Below are 18443 nucleotides of genomic sequence, written 5' to 3' on the forward strand. Positions count from 1 at the left end.
AAGTGGTGGTGTCAAATCATCAAAAACCATTATTTTGTAATGAAATATTTTAGGAACGCGCGTTTTCTCATTAGAGCGCAGTTGCGGAGATAGGCTTTGGCCTCATTGCGTGATGCACGTTTTCTATAATCCCAACAATAATTATCTCGATTCTCAGCGCTCATACTTCAAGAACCATAAAAGCTATCAAAAAGTTGTCATCTGCAAAATCAATGATCCAGGACTGAGCCACATACTGGTTATTAATCCCGTATCTCTAAACCTAGACGAGCTATCAAAAAGTTGTCAACTACAAAAATGAAGATCTGGTTTTGATCCATTCAAAAACTTTAATTTTGAAACGGTTGTACATCCCAAACGATTCATGTTTTGACAGTTTTGTAATAATCCCTTCTTTTTACCCAATATTGTTCTCTGATCCTTCCCCTTATTTCGTCTCATCACCGTTTTTTACATGTTTCACTTACTTTCGGAAAAATACGATTTTCAGACATTTTAGCTAATATTGTATATTATTTTCTAGAAATTGTTCTAGATTCAGAGCGTCCTCGAGTATATATTTTTGCTCGAAAATGTTTTCTGACAAAAAATTTATACTCGTCTTACTAAAAAAATTGTTTTCGGTATCATGCTTTCTACTCCTTCCTATTCAAAACTTATGTGCTTCCTATCCTTGAGTATTGTTCTGTTATTTTCTGCCTGTCCCCCTCATCTCGTCTCTCTAGACTTCTGGAATTCACCCTCAGAGTATTCTCTAGAAAAACTCTCTAGCGTTGCAACATCTCGTTTTCTTTCTACGCGCATCGTTTGGAACTCCTCTCTATGCACTCCATTAGACACCGTATACTCAGAGCCCAATTACTCCTTCTGTACAAATTCATTGCTGGCGCATCTAAGTTTCCCTTCCGTAATGCCTATGGCAGACTGTCAAATTCTCCCAGAAGACCCATGAGTCGTATCTATCTCTCTCATCTATCTGATAATTTTTTCTCCTTTACTATTCCGTATTCGAATGTCATTACCTAAAATGCCAATTCTTTTCTTTCCCCTTCACAATGTATTACTTTTCTCGATTCTTCAATCACCCGGTTCTAGCTCCTTATAGTTGTACATATTCACAGATTTTTTTTCTTTTCCCTGCCCCTGTCTCCTATTGCCTAGTTCGTTTTTCCTTTTTTATCTCATTCCCATAACACGGTTTTCCCGTTTTTAGCAATTTCACTTGCTTCATTCGACCCGGCAATTGTCCTGCTCCTTGAATTGTTCTCTTTTTTTTAACCTGAAACTGCCTCATGAGGGACATACTTCAAATCTTATAAACTTGTTATTGATTCCCACTGCGGTAGATAAAACAAACAGCAGGTGTATTAATCCAATGTGACCGTGTCACCTAATTGTCTCTCCTTCCGTCTATTGTCTCGGCCGTTTGCCTTCTTCACATACATGTCATCTGTCGTCATATCTCCTTGGGAAATCTCCAATTTATTAGGTCCCGCCCTCTTGTGCCCTACGGTCGGTAGACCAGTCTTCAGTCATTCTCCCCTTATTTCGGCCTACAAAACAGTTCTTCTCCCTGTTTTTTCTATTGCTTACATTTTTCTGCAACATGTTATATCATTTCCGTTTAATTAGAATATATTTATTTCAGCACCGCTTCCCAAGCACATCGGCAGATGAAAAACTTCAGTGAGACTAATCGATTGATGTCCCGACGAGGAGAAGCAAAGTGAGAATCGAAAATCCGTAAGCGCCCTATTAGGACATTCTTTTGTTCTTGACTCCCCCCACCGTTTTTATCTGTGTCGGTTCCCTCACATTATCTTCCTGGCTCAGTCGTCCACTTTTTCTCCGTAATGAATGGTGACTCATCTAGTTTCTTTTTTATTGACCATCATTGAGATATCCCCATAGCCATGATTTGTGTCATACATATATTCCCTATTTGCTCACTAAGATTACAAATTAGTGTTTTCTTTTTCAGTGCTGACGTGAAGCGAGCCAAGAGGAAACCAACCGTCGTGAGGGATGAGGAATGGTCGAGTGCGAGATGCGGTGGGCAAGAAAACAAGAAGCGGAGAACGGTACGTTTTTATAGTTGGGTTACTGTAATTAGTAGTTGTTGGCTTTGTGTCGTTATCGGTGAATCATTGAGAAGCGTTGGCTACGCGTTCTTCGAAGCGCGCTAATATTCAATTTGGTTTTACCGGAAACGATGCATTTTAAGAGTTGGGTTACTGTAATTAGTAGTTGTTGGCTTTGTGTTGTTATCGGTGAATCATTGAGAAGCGTTGGCTACGCGTTCTTCGAAGCGCGCCAATATTCAATTTGGTTTTACCGGAAACGATACATCTTTAGAGTTGGGTTACTGTAATTAGTAGTTGTTGGCTTTGTGTTGTTATCGGTGAATCATTGAGAAGCGTTGGCTACGCGTTCTTCGAAGCGCGCCAATATTCAATTTGGTTTTACCGGAAACGATACATCTTTAGAGTTGGGTTACTGTAATTAGTAGTTGTTGGCTTTGTGTTGTTATCGGTGAATCATTGAGAAGCGTTGGCTACGCGTTCTTCGAAGCGTGCCAATATTCAATTTGGATTTACCGGAAACGATGCATTTTAAGAGTTGGGTTACTGTAATTAGTAGTTGTTGGCTTTGTGTTGTTATCGGTGAATCATTGAGAAGCGTTGGCTACGCGTTCTTCGAAGCGCGCCAATATTCAATTTGGTTTTACCGGAAACGATGCATTTTCAGAGTTGGGTCACTATAAGTTAGTAGTTGTTGAGTTTGTGTCGGGATCGGTGAATCATCAAGTAGCGTTGGCTCGCCAATACTCAATTTGGTTCATTCGAAAACGGTACATTTTCAGAGTTGGGTCATTATAAGTTAGTAGTTGTTGAGTTTGTGTCGGGATCGGTGAATCATCAAGTAGCGTTGGCTCGCCAATACTCAATTTGATTCATTCGAAAACGGTACATCTTTAGAGTTGAGTCATTATAAGTTAGTAGTTGTTGAGTTTGTGTCGGGATCGGTGAATCATCAAGTAGCGTTGGCTCGCCAATACTCAATTTGATTCATTCGAAAACGGTACATTTTTAGAGTTGGGTCATTATAAGTTAGTAGTTGTTGAGTTTGTGTCGGGATCGGTGAATCATCAAGTAGCGTTGGCTCGCCAATACTCAATTTGATTCATTCGAAAACGGTACATTTTCAGAGTTGGGTCATTATAAGTTAGTAGTTGTTGAGTTTGTGTCGGGATCGGTGAATCATCAAGTAGCGTTGGCTCGCCAATACTCAATTTGATTCATTCGAAAACGGTACATTTTTAGAGTTGGGTCATTATAAGTTAGTAGTTGTTGAGTTTGTGTCGGGATCGGTGAATCATCAAGTAGCGTTGGCTCGCCAATACTCAATTTGGTTCATTCGAAAACGGTACATTTTTAGAGTTGGGTCATTATAAGTTAGTAGTTGTTGAGTTTGTGTCGGGATCGGTGAATCATCAAGTAGCGTTGGCTCGCCAATACTCAATTTGATTCATTCGAAAACGGTACATTTTTAGAGTTGGGTCATTATAAGTTAGTAGTTGTTGAGTTTGTGTCGGGATCGGTGAATCATCAAGTAGCGTTGGCTCGCCAATACTCAATTTGGTTCATTCGAAAACGGTACATTTTTAGAGTTGGGTCATTATAAGTTAGTAGTTGTTGAGTTTGTGTCGGGATCGGTGAATCATCAAGTAGCGTTGGCTCGCCAATACTCAATTTGGTTCATTCGAAAACGGTACATTTTCAGAGTTGGGTCACTATAAGTTAGTAGTTGTTGAGTTTGTGTCGGGATCGGTGAATCATCAAGTAGCGTTGGCTCGCCAATACTCAATTTGATTCATTCGAAAACGGTACATTTTTAGCGTTGGGTCACTATAAGTTAGTAGTTGTTGAGTTTGTGTCGGGATCGGTGAATCATCAAGTAGCGTTGGCTCGCCAATACTCAATTTGGTTCATTCGAAAACGGTACATTTTTAGAGTTGGGTCATTATAAGTTAGTAGTTGTTGAGTTTGTGTCGGGATCGGTGAATCATCAAGTAGCGTTGGCTCGCCAATACTCAATTTGATTCATTCGAAAACGGTACATTTTCAGAGTTGGGTCATTATAAGTTAGTAGTTGTTGAGTTTGTGTCGGGATCGGTGAATCATCAAGTAGCGTTGGCTCGCCAATACTCAATTTGGTTCATTCGAAAACGGTACATTTTTAGAGTTGGGTCATTATAAGTTAGTAGTTGTTGAGTTTGTGTCGGGATCGGTGAATCATCAAGTAGCGTTGGCTCGCCAATACTCAATTTGGTTCATTCGAAAACGGTACATTTTCAGAGTTGGGTCACTATAAGTTAGTAGTTGTTGAGTTTGTGTCGGGATCGGTGAATCATCAAGTAGCGTTGGCTCGCCAATACTCAATTTGGTTCATTCGAAAACGGTACATTTTCAGAGTTGGGTCACTATAAGTTAGTAGTTGTTGAGTTTGTGTCGGGATCGGTGAATCATCAAGTAGCGTTGGCTCGCCAATACTCAATTTGGTTCATTCGAAAACGGTACATTTTCAGAGTTGGGTCACTATAAGTTAGTAGTTGTTGAGTTTGTGTCGGGATCGGTGAATCATTGAGAAGCGTTGGCTACGCGTTCTTCGAAGCGCGCCAATATTCAATTTGGTTCATTCGAAAACGATACATCTTTAGAGTTGGGTCACTATAAGTTAGTAGTTGTTGAGTTTGTGTCGGGATCGGTGAATCATCAAGTAGCGTTGGCTCGCCAATACTCAATTTGATTCATTCGAAAACGGTACATTTTTAGCGTTGGGTCACTATAAGTTAGTAGTTGTTGAGTTTGTGTCGGGATCGGTGAATCATCAAGTAGCGTTGGCTCGCCAATACTCAATTTGGTTCATTCGAAAACGGTACATTTTCAGAGTTGGGTCACTATAAGTTAGTAGTTGTTGAGTTTGTGTCGGGATCGGTGAATCATCAAGTAGCGTTGGCTCGCCAATACTTAATTTGATTCATTCGAAAACGGTACATTTTTAGCGTTGGGTCACTATAAGTTAGTAGTTGTTGAGTTTGTGTCGGGATCGGTGAATCATCAAGTAGCGTTGGCTCGCCAATACTCAATTTGGTTCATTCGAAAACGGTACATTTTCAGAGTTGGGTCACTATAAGTTAGTAGTTGTTGAGTTTGTGTCGGGATCGGTGAATCATCAAGTAGCGTTGGCTCGCCAATACTCAATTTGATTCATTCGAAAACGGTACATTTTTAGCGTTGGGTCACTATAAGTTAGTAGTTGTTGAGTTTGTGTCGGGATCGGTGAATCATCAAGTAGCGTTGGCTCGCCAATACTCAATTTGATTCATTCGAAAACGGTACATTTTTAGCGTTGGGTCACTATAAGTTAGTAGTTGTTGAGTTTGTGTCGGGATCGGTGAATCATCAAGTAGCGTTGGCTCGCCAATACTCAATTTGGTTCATTCGAAAACGGTACATTTTCAGAGTTGGGTCACTATAAGTTAGTAGTTGTTGAGTTTGTGTCGGGATCGGTGAATCATCAAGTAGCGTTGGCTCGCCAATACTCAATTTGGTTCATTCGAAAACGGTACATTTTCAGAGTTGGGTCACTATAAGTTAGTAGTTGTTGAGTTTGTGTCGGGATCGGTGAATCATCAAGTAGCGTTGGCTCGCCAATACTCAATTTGGTTCATTCGAAAACGATACATTTTCAGAGTTGGGTCACTATAAGTTAGTAGTTGTTGAGTTTGTGTCGGGATCGGTGAATCATTGAGAAGCGTTGGCTACGCGTTCTTCGAAGCGCGCCAATATTCAATTTGGTTCATTCGAAAACGATACATCTTTAGAGTTGGGTCACTATAAGTTAGTAGTTGTTGAGTTTGTGTCGGGATCGGTGAATCATCAAGTAGCGTTGGCTCGCCAATACTCAATTTGGTTCATTCGAAAACGGTACATTTTCAGAGTTGGGTCACTATAAGTTAGTAGTTGTTGAGTTTGTGTCGGGATCGGTGAATCATCAAGTAGCGTTGGCTCGCCAATACTCAATTTGATTCATTCGAAAACGGTACATTTTTAGCGTTGGGTCACTATAAGTTAGTAGTTGTTGAGTTTGTGTCGGGATCGGTGAATCATCAAGTAGCGTTGGCTCGCCAATACTCAATTTGATTCATTCGAAAACGGTACATTTTTAGCGTTGGGTCACTATAAGTTAGTAGTTGTTGAGTTTGTGTCGGGATCGGTGAATCATCAAGTAGCGTTGGCTCGCCAATACTCAATTTGGTTCATTCGAAAACGGTACATTTTCAGAGTTGGGTCACTATAAGTTAGTAGTTGTTGAGTTTGTGTCGGGATCGGTGAATCATCAAGTAGCGTTGGCTCGCCAATACTCAATTTGGTTCATTCGAAAACGATACATTTTCAGAGTTGGGTCACTATAAGTTAGTAGTTGTTGAGTTTGTGTCGGGATCGGTGAATCATCAAGTAGCGTTGGCTCGCCAATACTCAATTTGGTTCATTCGAAAACGGTACATTTTCAGAGTTGGGTCACTATAAGTTAGTAGTTGTTGAGTTTGTGTCGGGATCGGTGAATCATCAAGTAGCGTTGGCTCGCCAATACTCAATTTGATTCATTCGAAAACGGTACATTTTTAGCGTTGGGTCACTATAAGTTAGTAGTTGTTGAGTTTGTGTCGGGATCGGTGAATCATCAAGTAGCGTTGGCTCGCCAATACTCAATTTGATTCATTCGAAAACGGTACATTTTTAGCGTTGGGTCACTATAAGTTAGTAGTTGTTGAGTTTGTGTCGGGATCGGTGAATCATCAAGTAGCGTTGGCTCGCCAATACTCAATTTGATTCATTCGAAAACGGTACATTTTTAGCGTTGGGTCACTATAAGTTAGTAGTTGTTGAGTTTGTGTCGGGATCGGTGAATCATCAAGTAGCGTTGGCTCGCCAATACTCAATTTGGTTCATTCGAAAACGGTACATTTTTAGCGTTGGGTCACTATAAGTTAGTAGTTGTTGAGTTTGTGTCGGGATCGGTGAATCATCAAGTAGCGTTGGCTCGCCAATACTCAATTTGGTTCATTCGAAAACGGTACATTTTTAGCGTTGGGTCACTATAAGTTAGTAGTTGTTGAGTTTGTGTCGGGATCGGTGAATCATCAAGTAGCGTTGGCTCGCCAATACTCAATTTGGTTCATTCGAAAACGGTACATTTTCAGAGTTGGGTCACTATAAGTTAGTAGTTGTTGAGTTTGTGTCGGGATCGGTGAATCATCAAGTAGCGTTGGCTCGCCAATACTCAATTTGGTTCATTCGAAAACGGTACATTTTCAGAGTTGGGTCACTATAAGTTAGTAGTTGTTGAGTTTGTGTCGGGATCGGTGAATCATTGAGAAGCGTTGGCTACGCGTTCTTCGAAGCGCGCCAATATTCAATTTGGTTCATTCGAAAACGATACATCTTTAGAGTTGGGTCACTATAAGTTAGTAGTTGTTGAGTTTGTGTCGGGATCGGTGAATCATCAAGTAGCGTTGGCTCGCCAATACTCAATTTGGTTCATTCGAAAACGGTACATTTTCAGAGTTGGGTCACTATAAGTTAGTAGTTGTTGAGTTTGTGTCGGGATCGGTGAATCATCAAGTAGCGTTGGCTCGCCAATACTCAATTTGATTCATTCGAAAACGGTACATTTTTAGCGTTGGGTCACTATAAGTTAGTAGTTGTTGAGTTTGTGTCGGGATCGGTGAATCATCAAGTAGCGTTGGCTCGCCAATACTCAATTTGGTTCATTCGAAAACGGTACATTTTTAGCGTTGGGTCACTATAAGTTAGTAGTTGTTGAGTTTGTGTCGGGATCGGTGAATCATCAAGTAGCGTTGGCTCGCCAATACTCAATTTGGTTCATTCGAAAACGGTACATTTTCAGAGTTGGGTCACTATAAGTTAGTAGTTGTTGAGTTTGTGTCGGGATCGGTGAATCATCAAGTAGCGTTGGCTCGCCAATACTCAATTTGGTTCATTCGAAAACGGTACATTTTCAGAGTTGGGTCACTATAAGTTAGTAGTTGTTGAGTTTGTGTCGGGATCGGTGAATCATTGAGAAGCGTTGGCTCGCCAATACTCAATTTGATTCATTCGAAAACGATACATCTTTAGAGTTGGGTCACTATAAGTTAGTAGTTGTTGAGTTTGTGTCGGGATCGGTGAATCATCAAGTAGCGTTGGCTCGCCAATATTCAATTTGGTTCATTCGAAAACGATACATCTTTAGAGTTGGGTCACTATAAGTTAGTAGTTGTTGAGTTTGTGTCGGGATCGGTGAATCATCAAGTAGCGTTGGCTCGCCAATACTCAATTTGGTTCATTCGAAAACGGTACATTTTCAGAGTTGGGTCACTATAAGTTAGTAGTTGTTGAGTTTGTGTCGGGATCGGTGAATCATCAAGTAGCGTTGGCTCGCCAATACTCAATTTGGTTCATTCGAAAACGGTACATTTTCAGAGTTGGGTCACTATAAGTTAGTAGTTGTTGAGTTTGTGTCGGGATCGGTGAATCATTAAGTAGCGTTGGCTCGCCAATACTCAATTTGATTCATTCGAAAACGGTACATTTTTAGCGTTGGGTCACTATAAGTTAGTAGTTGTTGAGTTTGTGTCGGGATCGGTGAATCATCAAGTAGCGTTGGCTCGCCAATACTCAATTTGATTCATTCGAAAACGGTACATTTTTAGCGTTGGGTCACTATAAGTTAGTAGTTGTTGAGTTTGTGTCGGGATCGGTGAATCATCAAGTAGCGTTGGCTCGCCAATACTCAATTTGATTCATTCGAAAACGGTACATTTTTAGCGTTGGGTCACTATAAGTTAGTAGTTGTTGAGTTTGTGTCGGGATCGGTGAATCATCAAGTAGCGTTGGCTCGCCAATACTCAATTTGGTTCATTCGAAAACGGTACATTTTTAGCGTTGGGTCACTATAAGTTAGTAGTTGTTGAGTTTGTGTCGGGATCGGTGAATCATCAAGTAGCGTTGGCTCGCCAATACTCAATTTGGTTCATTCGAAAACGGTACATTTTCAGAGTTGGGTCACTATAAGTTAGTAGTTGTTGAGTTTGTGTCGGGATCGGTGAATCATCAAGTAGCGTTGGCTCGCCAATACTCAATTTGGTTCATTCGAAAACGGTACATTTTCAGAGTTGGGTCACTATAAGTTAGTAGTTGTTGAGTTTGTGTCGGGATCGGTGAATCATCAAGTAGCGTTGGCTCGCCAATACTCAATTTGATTCATTCGAAAACGGTACATTTTTAGCGTTGGGTCACTATAAGTTAGTAGTTGTTGAGTTTGTGTCGGGATCGGTGAATCATCAAGTAGCGTTGGCTCGCCAATACTCAATTTGATTCATTCGAAAACGGTACATTTTTAGCGTTGGGTCACTATAAGTTAGTAGTTGTTGAGTTTGTGTCGGGATCGGTGAATCATCAAGTAGCGTTGGCTCGCCAATACTCAATTTGGTTCATTCGAAAACGGTACATTTTCAGAGTTGGGTCACTATAAGTTAGTAGTTGTTGAGTTTGTGTCGGGATCGGTGAATCATCAAGTAGCGTTGGCTCGCCAATACTCAATTTGGTTCATTCGAAAACGGTACATTTTCAGAGTTGGGTCACTATAAGTTAGTAGTTGTTGAGTTTGTGTCGGGATCGGTGAATCATCAAGTAGCGTTGGCTCGCCAATACTCAATTTGATTCATTCGAAAACGGTACATTTTTAGCGTTGGGTCACTATAAGTTAGTAGTTGTTGAGTTTGTGTCGGGATCGGTGAATCATCAAGTAGCGTTGGCTCGCCAATACTCAATTTGGTTCATTCGAAAACGGTACATTTTTAGCGTTGGGTCACTATAAGTTAGTAGTTGTTGAGTTTGTGTCGGGATCGGTGAATCATCAAGTAGCGTTGGCTCGCCAATACTCAATTTGGTTCATTCGAAAACGGTACATTTTCAGAGTTGGGTCACTATAAGTTAGTAGTTGTTGAGTTTGTGTCGGGATCGGTGAATCATCAAGTAGCGTTGGCTCGCCAATACTCAATTTGGTTCATTCGAAAACGGTACATTTTCAGAGTTGGGTCACTATAAGTTAGTAGTTGTTGAGTTTGTGTCGGGATCGGTGAATCATCAAGTAGCGTTGGCTCGCCAATACTCAATTTGGTTCATTCGAAAACGATACATTTTCAGAGTTGGGTCACTATAAGTTAGTAGTTGTTGAGTTTGTGTCGGGATCGGTGAATCATTGAGAAGCGTTGGCTACGCGTTCTTCGAAGCGCGCCAATATTCAATTTGGTTCATTCGAAAACGATACATCTTTAGAGTTGGGTCACTATAAGTTAGTAGTTGTTGAGTTTGTGTCGGGATCGGTGAATCATCAAGTAGCGTTGGCTCGCCAATACTCAATTTGATTCATTCGAAAACGGTACATTTTTAGCGTTGGGTCACTATAAGTTAGTAGTTGTTGAGTTTGTGTCGGGATCGGTGAATCATCAAGTAGCGTTGGCTCGCCAATACTCAATTTGGTTCATTCGAAAACGGTACATTTTCAGAGTTGGGTCACTATAAGTTAGTAGTTGTTGAGTTTGTGTCGGGATCGGTGAATCATCAAGTAGCGTTGGCTCGCCAATACTCAATTTGGTTCATTCGAAAACGGTACATTTTTAGCGTTGGGTCACTATAAGTTAGTAGTTGTTGAGTTTGTGTCGGGATCGGTGAATCATCAAGTAGCGTTGGCTCGCCAATACTCAATTTGGTTCATTCGAAAACGGTACATTTTTAGCGTTGGGTCACTATAAGTTAGTAGTTGTTGAGTTTGTGTCGGGATCGGTGAATCATCAAGTAGCGTTGGCTCGCCAATACTCAATTTGATTCATTCGAAAACGGTACATTTTCAGAGTTGGGTCACTATAAGTTAGTAGTTGTTGAGTTTGTGTCGGGATCGGTGAATCATCAAGTAGCGTTGGCTCGCCAATACTCAATTTGGTTCATTCGAAAACGGTACATTTTTAGCGTTGGGTCACTATAAGTTAGTAGTTGTTGAGTTTGTGTCGGGATCGGTGAATCATCAAGTAGCGTTGGCTCGCCAATACTCAATTTGGTTCATTCGAAAACGGTACATTTTTAGCGTTGGGTCACTATAAGTTAGTAGTTGTTGAGTTTGTGTCGGGATCGGTGAATCATCAAGTAGCGTTGGCTCGCCAATACTCAATTTGATTCATTCGAAAACGGTACATTTTCAGAGTTTGGTCACTATAAGTTAGTAGTTGTTGAGTTTGTGTCGGGATCGGTGAATCATCAAGTAGCGTTGGCTCGCCAATACTCAATTTGATTCATTCGAAAACGGTACATTTTCAGAGTTGGGTCACTATAAGTTAGTAGTTGTTGAGTTTGTGTCGGGATCGGTGAATCATCAAGTAGCGTTGGCTCGCCAATACTCAATTTGGTTCATTCGAAAACGGTACATTTTTAGCGTTGGGTCACTATAAGTTAGTAGTTGTTGAGTTTGTGTCGGGATCGGTGAATCATCAAGTAGCGTTGGCTACGCGTTCTTCGAAGCGCGCCAATATTCAATTTGGTCTTACCGGAAACGATACATCTTTATAGTTGGGTTACTGTAATTAGTAGTTGTTGGCTTTGTGTTGTTATCAGTGAATCATTGAGAAGCGTTGGCTACGCGTTCTTCGAAGCGCGCCAATATTCAATTTGGTCTTACCGGAAACGATACATCTTTATAGTTGGGTTACTGTAATTAGTAGTTGTTGGCTTTGTGTTGTTATCGGTGAATCATTGAGAAGCGTTGGCTACGCGTTCTTCGAAGCGCGCCAATATTCAATTTGGTTTTACCGGAAACGATACATCTTTAGAGTTGGGTTACTGTAATTAGTAGTTGTTGGCTTTGTGTCGTTTTCGGTGAATCATTGAGAAGCGTTGGCTACGCGTTCTTCGAAGCGCGCCAATATTCAATTTGGTTTTACCGGAAACGATACATCTTTAGAGTTGGGTTACTGTAATTAGTAGTTGTTGGCTTTGTGTCGTTTTCGGTGAATCATTGAGAAGCGTTGGCTACGCGTTCTTCGAAGCGCGCCAATATTCAATTTGGTTTTACCGGAAACGATACATCTTTAGAGTTGGGTTACTGTAATTAGTAGTTGTTGGCTTTGTGTTGTTATCGGTGAATCATTGAGAAGCGTTGGCTACGCGTTCTTCGAAGCGCGCCAATATTCAATTTGGTTTTACCGGAAACGATACATCTTTAGAGTTGGGTCACTATAAGTTAGTAGTTGTTGAGTTTATGTCGGGATCGGTGAATCATCAAGTAGCGTTGGCTCGCCAATACTCAATTTGGTTCATTCGAAAACGGTACATTTTCAGAGTTGGGTCACTATAAGTTAGTAGTTGTTGAGTTTGTGTCGGGATCGGTGAATCATCAAGTAGCGTTGGCTCGCCAATACTCAATTTGGTTCATTCGAAAACGGTCCATTTTCAGAGTTGGGTCACTATAAGTTAGTAGTTGTTGAGTTTGTGTCGGGATCGGTGAATCATCAAGTAGCGTTGGCTCGCCAATACTCAATTTGGTTCATTCGAAAACGGTACATTTTTAGCGTTGGGTCACTATAAGTTAGTAGTTGTTGAGTTTGTGTCGGGATCGGTGAATCATCAAGTAGCGTTGGCTCGCCAATACTCAATTTGGTTCATTCGAAAACGGTCCATTTTCAGAGTTGGGTCACTATAAGTTAGTAGTTGTTGAGTTTGTGTCGGGATCGGTGAATCATCAAGTAGCGTTGGCTCGCCAATACTCAATTTGGTTCATTCGAAAACGGTACATTTTCAGAGTTGGGTCACTATAAGTTAGTAGTTGTTGAGTTTGTGTCGGGATCGGTGAATCATCAAGTAGCGTTGGCTCGCCAATACTCAATTTGGTTCATTCGAAAACGGTACATTTTCAGAGTTGGGTCATTATAAGTTAGTAGTTGTTGAGTTTGTGTCGGGATCGGTGAATCATCAAGTAGCGTTGGCTCGCCAATACTCAATTTGGTTCATTCGAAAACGGTCCATTTTCAGAGTTGGGTCACTATAAGTTAGTAGTTGTTGAGTTTGTGTCGGGATCGGTGAATCATCAAGTAGCGTTGGCTCGCCAATACTCAATTTGGTTCATTCGAAAACGGTACATTTTCAGAGTTGGGTCACTATAAGTTAGTAGTTGTTGAGTTTGTGTCGGGATCGGTGAATCATCAAGTAGCGTTGGCTCGCCAATACTCAATTTGATTCATTCGAAAACGGTACATTTTTAGCGTTGGGTCACTATAAGTTAGTAGTTGTTGAGTTTGTGTCGGGATCGGTGAATCATCAAGTAGCGTTGGCTCGCCAATACTCAATTTGATTCATTCGAAAACGGTACATTTTCAGAGTTGGGTCATTATAAGTTAGTAGTTGTTGAGTTTGTGTCGGGATCGGTGAATCATCAAGTAGCGTTGGCTCGCCAATACTCAATTTGATTCTCTCGAAAACGATACATTTTTAGAGTTGTGATACTATAAATAAGTAATTGTTGACTTTGTCATATCGCGATGATTATCTTCATACGGTGATACTGACTCAACTTCTTTGAAGTTAGTACGTGATCCGAAATACACAAGTTATGAGCGATAGACACGTAAAACAGTTAGAAGCGTCTTATTGCGATTCTCTAATAGAGAATCTCTATGAAATACTATTTATGATTTCCAACGCAAAAAATTCCTGTTCTCTAACACCCGACGAAGTCCCCTTCATGTTTGTAAAGCTTATCGCCCCTCTAATACGTAGTCAAATAGCTCAAATCTGTAACGCGTCCATGATGTCAGAGGAAATACCGGATCGCTGGAAGACGTCCATAGTTATGCCGCTATATAAGATCAGCAAACCAAAAGGTCTCACCGATTTCAGACCCATTAGCATCATACTTGCAAAATATCGGCCCGGCCCGGAGTCAAAAAATGAGCACAATTTTTTCACAAAATTTTTCGAAATTTTTTGAAATTTTTATCAAAAATAGTCAAAAATCCTATATAAACTTGAGTTTTATCGATATGTAAAAACATAGTCGAAAATTCGACTTTTTTGCGAAAAAATCAAAAAAATTTTCAAAAAAAATTCAAATTTTCAAATTTTTGTACTGTGACCCGGGCCGACCGTGCCGGGCCGGGCCGGGTCGGTGAAAATTCTCAAATCGGCCCGGCCCGGCCCGTTGCAAGTATGATTAGCATCACATCTAACATATGTAGGGTGTTCGAAAGATGCCTACTGCGAAAAATTCATAGTCATCTTACTATTAGCGATATCCAATTCTGGAACAGTTCCCAGCACGGATATCTGCCTAGGAAATCTACTACAACATGAATGTTAGAATCAATGAATGAATGGACTGAGGCAATTGACAAAGGACACCAAGTAGATCTAATCTATTTTGATATCGCCAAAGCTTTCAATCGAGTGCCCCATTGCCAACTGCACGATAAATTTCAAGAACTGAAGCTTAATAAGAATTTAGTCTCGTGGATAGGTGAATTTTTTAAAAATTTAGTTTTCAAGGTAACATTGAGTTCTTCGTTTTCTAGCAAAAGAACAACGATTTGTGGGGTTCTGCAGGGCTCCGTGATCTCGCCAGCGCTGTTTGGTATCTTTGTTTACTATTCCGAGTGATCTTCCACAAAATGCTTGCTGTAAGCAATTGATCTGAAACTGTACGTGATTCTGCCAAAAGACGCCGTTGCTAGCCCTCTCCCCGCAGCCACCGAGGCCATCAATAGTCAAAAGACCATCGGCTAGCTCTCAATACAGAAAAAACGTCCTGTATAACCCTGGGTACCAAACCAAAAATATTTGACTATAGCATAGATGGTTCATTAGTCCGACATGAGGAAATTATAAGGGATCTGGGAATTAAGATCTGCCCGAAACTAGACTTCTCACAACACTGGAAGAAATACGTGAATAATGCGAAGTGTGTTCTAACGCAAATCTTCAAACAGTACTCTAGCGATAACCCCAGACTACTTATTCTATTATATAAAACGTTTGTACGCCCCATTCTAGAGTACGGTACAGTAGTGACCAACCCGTTGAAGAAAAGCGACATACGATCAATCAAGTCCGTTCAGAACTCTTTTACCAGAAGAATTCGAAGCAGGGAGTTAGGAAAATATATTAGTATTGATGATCCCGACTATAAAACTGCATCAGAATGCAACGAAATGTTCTGCCTCTCTTCCCTCGAACCACGAAGAACTCTGATAGACCATAAGTTCGTCTCCAAAATGCTAGTCGGGAAAGTTGATATTGACACAAGCAAATTTTTCAAGCTTGACACAAACAATAAGACCCGAACCCAAACAAAGTTCGTCTGGCCGAAGTGCAAAACTAGACTGAGGAGGCATTTTTTCACAAATCGCGCGCTAACAACAATTAACAAATAGGTTAACACACAGAACACTAACAGTACACACAAAATAAGACACAGGTGGTTTCTGATTGGTTCCATTATCCCGGCCTGTTCCACATACTTACCAATATGCATGTATGTATCATATATCTCATTTGTATAAGGGCCAATACCTCGTCACCCGCATCTCATCTATTGTGAACTCGTTATCATCTTACCACCTCTACCCTAATTATTCTGAACTATACTCGGTTGTATTTGATTTAATTCTCTTTATCACGATCCTTTAGTTGTATTTCAAATAAATAAATAAATAACTGCAAAATTAAACATCCAAGGTTGAGCCACATAATGGTTATTAATTTGAAACAACTATCCAAAAATTGGCACCGTCGCAGCCTATTGAAAAGTCGGAGTACACCTTTAACGTTTTGTCGTTTATCTTCAAAATCCCGTATCTCAAAACCTAAAAGAGCTATCAAAAAGTTGTCAACTACAAAAATGAATATCTGGTTTTGATCCATTCAAAAACTTTAATTTTGAAACGGTTGTACATCCCAAACGATTCATGTTTTGACAGTTTTGTAATAATTCCTTCCTTTTCACCCAATATTGTTCTCTGATCCTTCCCCTTATTTCTTCTCATCGCCGCTTTTTACATGTTTCACAATCATTCTCCCCTCCCGCAGTGAAACAAAATCTCTCATAAATTCTAGTACACGTGTACATTTATCTCTTCAACTTGTTCTTCCTTTCCTCAGTCTTCTCCGTGTCCTTCAAATACTCCTAACAAAACACAACAAAACGAGAAAAGAGAAAAAACGTCTTCTCCCTCCCAAAACCATTCAACGCAAAACCGAATTGACAAGCACCCCCGGTAGTCGACCTTCATTTCTCGTTTCCGCCTTTCTCTCCCTTCGATATCATTCCAATGATTTCACCTCCTTGTTACCTTGACTATGCGTGATCTCATTAGATATCGCTTGTCACGTTATTTTTTGTTGTTCGATCTGTTCTTTGGTGATCTTCTTTAAAGCTTAGTGGGGTAGGTGAAGCTGCAGCGAGTGTCAATCTTTGGAGGTGTGGCCACTGATCTTGCTTTTTTATTCTGAATATATATTTGTGATATTGATTAAGTATAGCTGTTTATTTTTGTAATTTATATCTTTTTTGCAGCTCCTGTAGGCTTTGAGATTTGAGTCTTTGAAGATGAACATCAAAAAATGCTAACTTCTTCGCGTTTTCCCTTTTCTTTTTAATAGCTTTTTGATAAGTTTACTAGTTTTTGAGATGAAATCCATTGAAGTATTTACGATAAAATAGCTGAATAATTGGTAAAGTTTGAGTGAGCGCATTAATGTTCCATATTTCCAAAGTTATCATTTTTGAGCAGATAAAATTAAATGCGTTAATTTTGCAGTTTTTAACTATTTGATAGCTTTTCTAAGTTCTGAGATATGCAAGTTAGTCGATTCATGCTATAAAAAGTGAAGACGCCGAGAAGCTAGACTTTCTGACTTCTCTGCGTCTCTCTCCTCCACTTCTTGCAATAACCTGACTTTAACGGTACTAATAGAGCAGCTATCAAAAAGTTGTCAACTACAAAATTGATTATTGAGATTTGTTCTATATGCTCTTTAAGAATGGAATCAAGTTATTTTCAACTTGGTGGGACTTTGTTAAAGTTCCACTATAACACGGCACGCCATCACTCCAAAATCTACTTTTAATACGTCAGCGTGATGGGGAAAAACGTCAGAAGTCTACTGTACTCATAAAATATTTTGAAAATCCTCACTAAATTCGGAAAAAACCTGCTAATTGGGTAACTTTTGTACACTGTGTGAAAAATTTTTACTAGCTACAGTATGACTTAAAGCTACAGTGTCTCCATAAGCACCTGAATTAAATCTCATCCCCCCCTCAAACTTCCTCACAACTTCTTTGTAATTCAAAGTAAATGTTGTCATGGGGAAATTGAAACACGTCCTCCTTTCTCTTTCTCAATCTCTCTCTCTCTCCATTTTTCTTGTGTCTATTATAGCCACAACCAAATTGCGGTTTTGTTACACCGTTACCTTCTAGTCTCCCTTTGTCTAGAAAACTTTTAATTTTCTGTCAGTATGAAACTTGTTGAAACTAGACGTTCTTCCCCATTGTGTCCCACTATAAAACGACCGATTCTGATGTTCGATACTTTATAGTTTCAGGTGGTAAAGCAAAGAGTTGTTATCAGTTGTTTTGGTGGTGAAATAGTTTGTTTTCATTCACTTTTTTGGTTTCTAACTTTTGGTTAGGTGACACACAACAATTCAGCTGTTCTATATATCTGTTGGCTGACCAAACATATAATTAGGTTCTTTTCTCTCCGCTTTTTTCTCTTTTTGATTGATTTGTTGACGTTTCGATTTTATCCGTTGCAAATTGTATAGCTGTGTTTTATTGGAACACGATATTCATAGTGAAGGATCAGTTGATCAATTTTAAGATAGCGATGAACATTAGAACGCAGAGAAGCTAGATTGTCTGACTTCTTTGTGTCCCTCTCCCTCTCTCCCGTCAGTGGGGGACTTTGAAGACGTATATCTCGATAACTATAAGAGCTATCAAAAAGTTGTCAACTATGCAAATAAAGATTGAAACTTTTTCTATTAGACCTGAAAACATTACTCAATAAAATAAAAATAGGAGGCGCAGAGAAGACAGAAACTCTAGCTTCTCTGCACCCTCTCCCTCTCTTCGGTCAGTGGCCGACTTTAAAAGCGCATATCTCAAAACCTAGAATAGTTATCAAAAGGTTGTCAACTACAAAAATAGAGATATATGTTTGAAAAATTCAAAACATTCAAAATCAACAAAAACCGATTAAATATAACATCCTGACGGTATCTCAAAATTCTAACTTCTATACGAACAAGCTGAACTTCACGTTTTCT

Source organism: Caenorhabditis remanei, chromosome V (assembly GCF_010183535.1).
Source record: "Caenorhabditis remanei strain PX506 chromosome V, whole genome shotgun sequence".
Lineage (NCBI taxonomy): Eukaryota > Metazoa > Nematoda > Chromadorea > Rhabditida > Rhabditidae > Caenorhabditis > Caenorhabditis remanei.